Genomic DNA, 10184 nt, shown 5'->3' on the forward strand with positions numbered 1-10184 from the left:
GGGGGGGCATATAGTGTTGCCCATGTCCGTCCCCTCCCGTCCCGTCGCCATGAAATGGGGATGGGGGGGCATATAGTGTTGCCCATGTCCGTCCCCTCCCGTCCCGTCTCGTCCTGTCGCGTTCCGTCTCGTCTTGTCCTGTTGCGTCCGGTCTTGTCGTTTCGCGTTCCGTCCCGTCTCGTCCTGTTGCGTCCCGTCCCGTCTTGTCCTATTGCGTCCCGTCCCGATTCAATGTAAACACTTACAGGGTTGCCAATCTCCAGGATGCGCAGGGTGGGAGATCTCCCTCCACTGGATATTCCAGTGTAGGAGACCATAGTTAATAATAATAAAATAGCTAATAAAAGAAACAAGACATATTTAGAGATACAAAATTGATATTTGTTTAATGCATCACATTAATGATGACAACGACTGATCGTAGGATAGACAGGCCTGTTTTGCTTCTTTTGAAATGTCATCTGAAGCCTGAAATTGATAAGTCACAGCTGGAGTTCTGCATTGCAGACATCAACCCACAAATAGTGTCATTCTTCAGCTCTGATCTATAGTCAGTATGTATCCTCTTCAAGAAAAAGAACATCCTTTCACTGTCAGCTTTAGAAACTGGAAGCGCTTGGCAAGTCTTGGCTACTTTGCACAGTAGGGGAAACCTGGACTTGTTGGTAAACAAATCAACCAAATGTCCAACCTCAACCCACAACTTCTCCACCTCCTCCTGTTTGGGAATCTCCTCCTCTGGAGCAAGCTGGAAATCAGGGATTTCCTCCTGAAGGCAATCTTTCTCCTCCTCCTTGATAATTTTGAATCTGTCTGCCAGCTGAAGAACTGAAAAAAAGAAGTAAATCTCACTGAAGACATCAAATAAAGGAAGTCAATTTATAACTTAGTTTCAGATTTATTTTACAAGTTAATTATTGCTGTAATATTTTTTTTTCAAATTATTGAATGAAGTTAAATGAGTTTTGAATTATTGTTACAAATGTTCATTATGCAGTTAGACATCGATAATTTTGACATTTGAGTGAATTAAGTATGTGAATGACCACTGACTTGGGGAAGTTCACTGATTTTTTTTACATACCACTTTCTGATGTAATGTTTGCCCTATGGCCAGGTACAAGAAATGCCATGTTTGCTAATGTTGGGTCATGGAGAGGAAACTTCCCTATCATTTTGGCAACCACAGCAATATAAAATTGCCCGACTGTCCTACAATTACGATGTTGAAGAATTATTGAATATATATGAAATAATTATTACAGCAGTCACAGAAGTGAAAAGTGTTTTTATATTTCATTTAAATCATCCTATAGAATTGAACTTCATTTACAAATATTTACCTGAAAAACCGGCCTAAAGCAGAGAGCTTGATGTCATCCTGGATCTCTTCAATATATGTCTGAACTGTCAAACCAACAGCCAGCTTCTCGTCATCAATCTGGTTTGCTCTGTCATCATAGGGTACAGTGGACAGGTCCCGATGTTGCTGAATGACAGCACTCCTGACAAATTTTCTTGAAGAAATCGCCTGAATAATCTTGTGGTCTGCTGCTGCAGAAGTCCCAATTTTTTAAGCATCAGCCTGAATTATAATATGACACAAATGAGTAAATATTTGAACTGTTTCAATAAGAGAATGCAAACCAGACTCGCAATACTTTTGGTTACCATTTGTTTACCATTTACCAACTTCTAGAACAAGTAATGATTAAAAGATGAAACAATCATTTAATTATCCTGCTCACCTGGAATGGTGTGTTGAATTCATTCAGGGGTGCAAGGATGAAATCAAGGAACATGAAGTACAGTTTTACTTCTGGATCAACAAGGAGGTTTGTAAGCTTCTCCACCTTTGAAGTACGATCCTCGTGGCTAGAGAAGTAACTGGTGAGGGCTGGTCAGTGGTGGAGGCTTCGAGAAACTGTTTTCTGCAGTGACAGCCATCTGGTGGTGGCATGACGCAAGATCTTTAGAGGCTCAACATCGCAAAATTCTATGGAAGTGGAATATAATTCCTGGCGTTTTGCAATCGTTTCTTGAATAAATGAGGTTTGTCCGACCCCCTGGGGGATGGAGAGCGCAGTGCCCCAAGAAAGGAAATTACCTAAAATCCTGCTTTTAAACACTACTTGTTAATGCCAAAAGTAGATTATAACAATTTTAATATGAAACATCATTTAGAAACAATCATTTCTTATATAAATGAGGCAGGTTTAACCACCGTTGACAGCGGGCGGGGCCTTTAAAGGAGAAATCTATTCAGATTTAGGTTTAAATGCTTTCTGATAGCTTAACTGACAAATCGTTACCCACTGCTGACCAAAACTACCATCATGGAAAACAAATTCTTAGAATATTTCATCGAAAGTTGAAAAGTTACCATTCTCCCTGCTCAGTCTTTGTAGTCAGATGACCGTTTAGGCCCATGGGCGGGCCTCTTGTTGAATCATCCACTCAATTATTGAATGATCTACCTGAAGTTATATATTCATCTGTTGGTGCTTGCATTTGACATGTTGGCTGTCATAAGAAAGAGTGTTTTGCGAAACACGCCTATTTATATTTATACTGCCGCTTTGACCTCAGGGGGTAACGAATATATAGTATTTTCAGTGTCTGTCTGCATGTGTACATCATCAGTGATGTATAATAATTCATGCGTGAAAAGAGAGTTTTTCTGATTTCTTGTAGCAACATTTTCTCCTGATGATGCAAGCTCAAAATAAAGTATGAAAAACTAGGAAATACGAAGAACCTCTAAATATATGAAATTTGAGAAAGGGCTGTATCTGAGAAATCAAGATACAAAACATCTGTCTGGCATTTCTTGATCAGTCTCAAAGTTGTACAGTGCAGGCTGTTTATTAATTCTTGAGAAATATTGTAATCACACCAATCAACTATCAAAATCCAAGATGGCTGCCTGGTGGCCATCTTGCTTGATTCCATCAGTCAAATTAATTATGCAAAACTATGGATCAAGGGAACCTACAAACTGTAAATTTTGGCAGCAGTTGTTAGTACTTTGCAATATAGATATTTTTACCTTGCCATAAAGATTTCTTATCGAGTGTAGTTTGTGAGTGAAAATATTCCTATAGATGAGCCGCAGAGAAAATATAAGTAAAATTCAACGACGCTCTCATGACAGTGATGTCATTGAATGGATGCACAAACACCTGAATTTTCTAACATTTGTATTCGTTCAATGACCAAACATGTGTGCATTCTGACCTCCATATGATGTCGTAAAACATTTCTATGTTTTTGTGTTTTTGAATCATCCACTCAATCATTGAATGATCTACCAAATGATCATTGAATGATCTACCAAATGATCATTGAATGATCTACCAAATGATCATTGAATGATTTACCAAATGTTACATTCATCTGTTGGTGCTTGCATTTGACATGTTGACTGTCATAAAAAAGACTGTTTTGCGAAATATACCTCTTTATATTTATACTCCCGCTTTGACCTCTGGGGGTATATAGTATTTTCAGTGTCTGTCCATGCATGTGTACATCATCAGTGATGTATAATAATTCATGCGTGAAAAGAGTGTTTCTGATTTCTTGTAGTAATATTTTCTCCTGATGATGGAAGCTCGAAATAAAGTATGAAAAACTAGGAAATAGGAAGAACCTCTGAATATATGAAATTTGAGAAAGGTCTATATCGGAGAATTAAAGATACAAAAACGTCTATCTGGCATTTCTTGATCAGTCTAAAAATTGTACATGAAAAATAAGGACCAAGGGATATATCTTAAAATGAAGTTTGAGTGAAGGCTGTTTTTCTATGTTTTTGTGTTTTTTAATCATCTACTCTATCATTGAATGATTTACCAAATGTTACATTCATCTGTTGGTGCTTGCATTTGACATGTTGACTGTCATAAGAAAGAGTGTTTTGCGAAAATATATACCTATTGATATTTATACTCTCTGGGGGTAATATAGTATTTTCGTTGTCTGTCTGTGCATGTGTACATCATCAGTGATGTATAATAATTTTTTCGTGACAGAGTTTTTAGCTCACCTGCCCGAAGGGCCTAGTGAGCTTATGCCATGGTGCGGCGTCCGTTGTCCATCTGTCATCCGGCGTCATCAAATTGTTATTTGTTGTCAATTTATAAAAAAGCGGAAACGTAAAACTTATTGAAACAGAATTAATGTTTTGTTTCTTGCAATGGTGGATATAATCTATGTATATTGTGACAGATTAAAACATCTACAATGGAGAAATGTTATTCTTCACATCCATTTTAGCATCAATAAAGAAACAAAAGGAAATAATGATTTATCTGCATAGCAATATTACATATTCCATAAATGGAGCTAGCGAAGACACGTTCATGAAGCAGAGCATAGTAATGCTATCATGTTTAATTTGGTCAACTGTCCATGAAAACTTTCAGCTCAACTTGTCCCAATATATTTATATATATTATGTGGAATCCTGTGTCAATTGAGTTATTATGACATTGTTCACTTGGTTTGAGTACAACCTATTTCATAGTTCTCAACTGAATTTTATCAGATTTTGTATGTGGCACAAGTATGATTGGCAAATTAATAAATGATGAAATTCCTTCACCTTAAGTACGATTTGAGGGATTTTAACCAAAATTTGTGTATAGTATTCTTGGGCAAAGAGGACTCAATTTTGTATAAATGGAGGGTTGCTTTAAGAGGGCAAAGGGGTGGGGGGTCATTGAGGTTAATGTTTAAAATCTATCCAAATTCATGGATTTGGGTTATGCATTTAGTCTGCACAAGTCCTCCTACAGTTTTTAGCAGAATTTCATGAAACTTCACTGATTTAATCAACACACCGTGTACCTGCTATTGGTATTTTGATTGAACCATGCATCGTTTGGCATGATATTTTGAGTGAACCATGCATCGTTTGACATGCGTGATGTTATCTGGTAAGTACAACTTGATTACCTCTCAGTTTTCAATGTTACTGAATTTATGTGTCAATCTAATGATTAGGAAAAAGATAAGCCGCAGAGAAAATATTCCTGAAACATTCAACAAGGCTCTCACGACTTGTTGATTGCATGCACAAATATATGAATTTCCTAACATTTGGTATTCTATCAATTTCTGTACATACATGTATGTGCATGTTTCTACTTGGAAAAACATGCATTTGCCTCCCAAATTACGTATGATAGTTCTGCTCATGGTGCAATGTTGTTGATAAATGACGTGGATTTAGGCTTTAAATAAAGACATCAACTTAAAATGATGTAGAGGCCAGAATGATAGAAGATTTTGTGGCAAGCAAAATTACCATTAATATGGCAAACAAACTAAAATTTATTTAAAACCAAAAGAGGGTCGGGTTGCAAAATTATGGGTGATATCTGAGAATGAAAGAGATATTTCTCATTCAAATATAAGATACCTTTAAAATTAATACAGATATCTTTGATGTAATAGAAATATAATTAGTTGTAATGGAGATGATGATCTTGAAGGTCAATTTGAACATTTGATTTTTGTAAGTTTATGTAAATGAATCATAGTTAATACACATTAAATTACACTTACCAGGTAGTGATTGTAAATATATGTGTTGATTATTTGTTTGTTATTATGGCCCCACCATAAAATGTAGCGGCATATAGTGTTGCCCATGTCCGTCCTGTCGCGTCACGTCCCAAACCCGTCCCGTCACGTCCCGATTTGACCAAAATCTGTCAAAGAATGAAGACATGGGTAGTGCAGTCCTTATCTTGGAATCCAAAAGTCTAATCTTTTTGAAATTTTACATTGTGATACACTGTATGTGTTGATGTGCAATAGGTTATGTTACTCCTACTAAAAATAGACTATTTTGGGATCGCGAGGTACGATCAGGCACATGGCCACGCCCTTCCTGACCCGTCAATGCTCTAGTTATATCACATTATTGTGAACCTCACATTCTACTTTTTACCTGTTACTTGTTGACACAATCAATACATGTATGGTATGAAGTAGTTTTGGATTAAGAGTTTTTATTTGATTGTTGTGCTAAATGATCTGTATGCAAGACATCTACAAAGGAATTGTACAATATTTCCTTTCTCAATGATGAAAAAAAAAAATATTCATGGAAGTATGTGACCATGATAGTTTTATTATTAATGGTATGTTAGACTTAGCAGTGAAGAGAAATTTTAAAGAAAAGAAGTTTCTGTCCCAAATTGACATTAACATGAGAACGAAAAAGTTTTCATTTTGTTACTATCACAGCTTTGACGAAGTCTAGGGTATAAAGTATTCACATTGTCCATAGCACATCTCGTTTGTTGTGTCATGAATTACCATCAGACTTTGTGAAAACAGTGTACATGTAGGTACATCATGTGAAGGTGGAGTGTTGCATCCTAAATACAGGTCACTGTGACCTCAATTTGACCTTTACAAAAAGTGCTAAATTAATTGTTTTCCGGAGTATATCTCGGCTCCTGTTTCATGAAAGTCCATCAAACTTTGTACAAAGGTACATCATGGGAAGGCATTATTATGCTAAAACCAGGTTACTGTGACCACACTGACTGACTTTTTACCTTGACCTAAATTGCTGGAACTTATCTCGGCTGCTGTTTCATGAACAGGCATCAAACTTTATACAAAGGTACATCATGGGAATGTGGTGTGATGTTGCATTCTAAAATAAGGTCACTGTAACCTCACTTTGACCTTTGACTTTGACCACAAGTCCTAAAATACTGTGCTGTACAGATTTCTCCAGCATATCTTGGCCACTGTTTATGAGTGAGCTTCAAACTTTGTAGACTATGCTGGGAGTAGGGGTATCCAGGAATCCCATGTTTTGAGTTAAATGTTGGTCTTTATACGCTTTGTATCAGTACCTTCATCAGGTAGTATATCTTGCAATGTAAACATTACAACACATGAAGATAAAACATACACCATAAATGGACTTAGCCATGTGTCACAGTCACATGATTCATTACACGTTATTTACATACAATGCATACGTTCCTTACATTACTCGTGTACTGTATATTTAAACAAACAAATACATTCTAACAGCATAAATATAACTCATATACAATGATGGGGAAGGTAGGGAAGCCCATTTGTGCCAAGGTATGAGGATATGAAGGCTGCCAGAAAAATTACATTGCATTACATATGTGACGGCCACCAGATACATATATGACGGCTACCAGATAATATAAGACAGCCACCAAGTACATATGTGATGGCCACCAGATACATGTGATGGCAACCAGATACATTTGTGACGGCAACCAGATACATATGTGACGGTCACCAGATACATATATTGATGACCACCAGATACATGTGACGGCCACCAGATATATACGTGATGGCCACCAGATACATGTGACGGCCACCAGATATATATATGACGGCTACCAGATAATATAAGACCGCCACCAAGTACATATGTGACGGCCACCAGATACATGTGACGGCAACCAGATACATTTGTGACGGCAACCAGATACATTTGTGACGGCCACCAGATACATAGGTGACAGGCCACTAGATACATACGTGACAGGCCACCAGATACATACGTGACAGGCCACTAGATACATACGTGACAGGCCACCAGATACATATATGACAGGCACCAGATACATGAACATATCTGTGACAGCCACCAGATATATATGGGACAGCCACCAGATATATATGGGACAGTCACCAAATATCTACTAGACAGCCAAATATATTTTCATACCCTGGCACCTATGAGCTTCCATGCTGATGGATATAGTGTCTACAAGCATTATATAGCCAATACATTATATGTATGAGCTATACCACTTGCCAGTGTAGGTGCTATATTCTGACCATATTGAATTTTGAACTCCTGTATATCACCTGTAGACATCGTCGTCTATTTAATCGGTATATTACCTGTAGATATACTCTGTATATCACCTGTAGACATATACTCTGTATATTGCCTGTAGACATACTCTGTATATTACCTATTTATAACTCTGTATATCACCTGTAGACATCCATGTATATCACCTGTAGATATACACTGTATATTACCTGTAGATATTCTCTGTATAATGCCTGTAGACATTCTCTGTATATTACCTGTATATATACACTGTATATCACCTGTAGTTATACACTGTATATTGCCTGTAGACATTCTCTGTATATCACCGGAAGATATACACTGTATATCACCTGTAGATATACACTGTATATCACCTGTAGATATACACTGTATATCACCTGTAGATATACACTGTATATTGCCTGTAGATATACACTGTATATCACCTGTAGATATATACTGTATATCACCTGTAGACATACTCTGTATATTACCTGTAGACATTCTCTGTATATCACCTGTAGATATACACTGTATATCACCTTAAGACATTCTCTGAATATTGCCTGTAGACATCCTCGTAGATACTTTGTATTTATTTTTAAGGTATATCATAGGCTTCAGATGACCTGTACGTGTAGGGGTGTACAATTCCACTAGTCCAAAGTCAACGCCAACATCGAATGCCAACTTAACATATATTCAAGGAGCAGTATTGATCCTGTATTTCAAAAAAACATACAGAAGTAAAATGAGGTGTTTTAATTTTGTATATAATTATTATAAGATATCTCTTGTACTATATGAGATGTATGGAACTTCTGGTTGCTGGCTGCGTGAATAGTCAAAGTTAAAGAGCTCCACATCAAATTTTGAATTTTATCGTCACCAACACTTCAGCATAGGAGTCAACCTCCAAACCTCTTATGAAGGAGATCTTCCTCATTCATTTCTTAAATGAGGGGAAGAGTGCATGTAAAAATTTTGCAGCATTTTTTACCAAGAAGGAAGTGTTCACTACTAAAATCTCACTTTGTTGAGCATATTAGTAATAATGACTGCATAATGTAAAGTTTAAAAAATGAATTAAAAAACAATTGATTTAACATTACCCTTAACACTTTTAAACATGGTTGTATCCTCACCCTAATATATTTTTTATATCAAAGTACTTTGGGCAACCCTCTGGATTTTGAACACAGTGGCTATTTAATCTAAAAACGGGTGTAACAAAATATGATTTATTATAAATGTTGGTACTGATGCTATACAAATAAGAACTGAAACAATTCTGGAGATATCATGGGGGGAAAACAATTCCAAGTTGTTTTGTTAAAAACAAGATTTTTCTTTATCACAGTTTTATTAAACCCTGCAGATTATTTTTGAGTGTATAAATGTGTGAATGATTTCTGAATACATAGAAAAACTGTAAATCCTGATATCTCGTCCGGTCATTGTATTCCGGTTTGACAGAACAAACTACAAACTTTCTAGCAGGTTAACTGGGTTTTTCTGCACGTCTAAAAGTCAGTCTTGTTAGCTCTTTCTTGATACAATTATCACTTAAAAAATATCTTTTCTACATATAATACATGGTAGGGTAAAGCCTTGAGGCACAGGTGATTCGCCTATTTGTTTTTCTTGGGAGGGAACCTTTGGGGCCTTTTGCACTCCTGACTTACTAATCAAAGACGGACGAACTGTATTTACATTTCATACAGGCTACGTGTGTTGTGAAACCCCAACGCTGAGTCGCCCAGCGTGAGAAGACTTAATATTCCACCTGTAAAACTAACCACGTTATGTATGTCACATGTGGCGTTATTCACCTTCCAAATTTCGAGCACAGAATCACCTGGTAAGATACATATAACGTCAATTTGTACATTTTCTCTGTACAGCACGTTAAATGCATGTGTTTCTTAAATGGCCATTGAAGTTTGTATACAGGTACATCATATTGGGCTTCTTAAGGTTCATTCTATGTGAACTGTTACTGTTGAAGAGCTCTACATCACATTTTGACTCTCATTGTCATCAACTCTCCTGAACAATCTACAAACTTCCCAGCACATTTACTGGTTTTTTTTTATGTCGCATACATTTTTGACATAATTAAGCAAGAATAGGCTGAGGTATCCTGTTGTCATTCATGTTAGATACAACATGTTAGATTGATCTACAAAGCCTTACAAATGTCTACCATTTTGTTTAGAATAACTTAAGGATCCCTGTACCACTATGTAGCTTTTTTGAACACAAATGAAGACCTTGCGGGACATGTATGAAAACAAAATGGAGATGAAATAAGCAAAAT

This window comes from Mizuhopecten yessoensis, unplaced genomic scaffold (assembly GCF_002113885.1).
Source record: "Mizuhopecten yessoensis strain PY_sf001 unplaced genomic scaffold, ASM211388v2 scaffold8841, whole genome shotgun sequence".
NCBI lineage: Eukaryota > Metazoa > Mollusca > Bivalvia > Pectinida > Pectinidae > Mizuhopecten > Mizuhopecten yessoensis.